This window comes from Tupaia chinensis, unplaced genomic scaffold, assembly GCF_000334495.1.
Source record: "Tupaia chinensis unplaced genomic scaffold, TupChi_1.0 Scaffold149621_1, whole genome shotgun sequence".
NCBI classification, from domain to species: domain Eukaryota; kingdom Metazoa; phylum Chordata; class Mammalia; order Scandentia; family Tupaiidae; genus Tupaia; species Tupaia belangeri.
In genome coordinates this window covers 183-2,259 of record NW_006209466.1, presented here as the reverse complement: position 1 = coordinate 2,259, position 2,077 = coordinate 183, and the positions used below count along the sequence as shown (strand labels likewise).

Below are 2,077 nucleotides of genomic sequence, written 5' to 3'. Positions count from 1 at the left end.
TCTGTTCTATTGTCTAAACAGAGAATTAGCTTCTCCCAGTTTTTTTTTTAAGAAATGCTCTCTTGTACTATTATCTCAAATCATTTTCAATGTTTTACAAAGTGCTCACACAGAAAATATGAAAAGCTTCAACTCCCTTCTTTTGTAACTTCTGCTGCAATAAATGCAACATTAACAAGCATACAAAGTCTTCTGTACCAATCTTAAAAGCTGAATTACAGAATTACTCATTATTATGATGTTACTCATACGTAGTTTTATTCAGGTACTTTTAATGAGATTGCCAATACATACATTATTTTCCTTAACTTCACTTTTACATTGAATCAATGTCTGTAATGCAGCCATCAAAAATCTTACATTAAATTGCACAGGTTTGTAGTCCTATTTAGACTCTAACTTCTTAGAATCAGCCACTTTTCTGACTGCTTTCATGAAGTCTTCCTGTACTACAAAATTGTGATCAGCATGAATTGCAAACATACCTGCTTCAGTACAAACATTTCTCAGGTCTGCTCCATTAAAGCCATCTGAAAGCTTCACAATTGCTTCATAATCTATTTTGCCATGCTTTGTAATGGGACCTGCATGGATTTTCAATATATCTAATCTTGCCTGTTCGTTTGGTAAATCAATATGTATTTTTCTATCTAATCTTTCTGGATGCAGCAAAGCAGGATCCAGTGTATCTGGTCTGTTGGTAGCCATGATCATTTTGACTCTGTGCAGAGTATCAAATCCATACATCTGATTCAGTAACTCCATTATAGTTCTTTATGAATGTCTCTGTTGGCTGAAGTACCCTCAGAAAACCGACGACCACCAATAACATCTATTTCATCCATAAAAATAATGCATGGCTGATGGTCCCTGGCATAATTAAACATTTCTCTGATCAAATGAGCACTTTTGCCAATGTACTTGTCTACAATAGAACTAGATACGACCTTTAAGAAGTTACAGTCCAGCTGGCTAGCAACAGCTCATGCCAAAAGTGTTTTTTCTGTACCTGGTGGCCCATATAATAAACAGCCTTTTGGGGGTTTTATTCCTACACTCTGGAATAATTCTGGATTTGTAAGAGGTAACTCTATTACCTCTTATAATTCCCAAATCTGTTCTGAGAGCCCTCTAATCTCAAAATAAGAAACATTCCCAGGGTCCTCATGAGCCATATTGTAAACCAGTGGATCCACCTCTCTTGGCAAATATCTCATGATAGTCAGTGTAGTCATATCCAAAGCAACTCTTGTTCCTGGCTTCAGCTTACTTTTGTCAAGCTGTCAACGACAACCCACAATGTATCTTGGACCATTTGTAGCTTTAACAATAAATTTTTCTTCAGTTAATTGCTTAAGGACTTCTCCCACAATCTCCCCAACTCTTTGTAGGGCCTTCAGATCATTTTCTGACTTTTCATGCTGCTTGGTAAGTTTTTTTAATTGTTCCTTTAACTCCTTAATATGGCCATCGATCTCCTTGTGCTCAAGCAGCTTCTTGAGGTAGTCCTGAAGTGCCTTATCTCTAGGGTTCACCATGATGAGAAGCCCGCTCCTCCCTGTTGAAGTCGGAAAATTTTTAAAAATCACACTGAATTCAGAATCAGATTATTTTAATTTTTTGGCAGATTCCAAAACTTAGTATTTTTTAAAATAAAAATCACACATTTTCAGAGACAATATAAACAAGAATTGCAAAAAATTTTACTCAGGCATAAGCATATACAGATGCATTAATTATATGCATACGATTACAAGTGTGCTTGTCAAAAAGTTCATTGGAAATATACACATGGTTGTACACTGTGTAGTGTTACAATCCTATATTAAAACTATGAAAATTGATGGCATGTTACATTCACTTACAAATACACAAAATGCAAAATACAGTCCATCTTCTTTACAAAAAAGAAGGGCAATTCACACTTTCCAAGGTGAAGGACTCTGATTGCAACGAGGTTAGAGTGAAATTTTTGCATTCCCTTTTGACTCACCAAATAGTCAAAAAAAAAAAACCCCCTTTTTAAGGAAAAAAAAAAAAAAAAAAAAAAAAAAAAAAAAAGAAAACCCGAAAAAGC

General features: G+C 35.0%; 1 pseudogene; it reads right to left on the bottom strand.

The window, feature by feature from the left end:
- Positions 1-261: 261 nt before the first annotated feature.
- Positions 262-1,538, bottom strand: LOC102492869 (26S proteasome regulatory subunit 10B pseudogene; annotated as a pseudogene).
- Between the last annotated feature and the right edge of the window lie 539 nt (positions 1,539-2,077).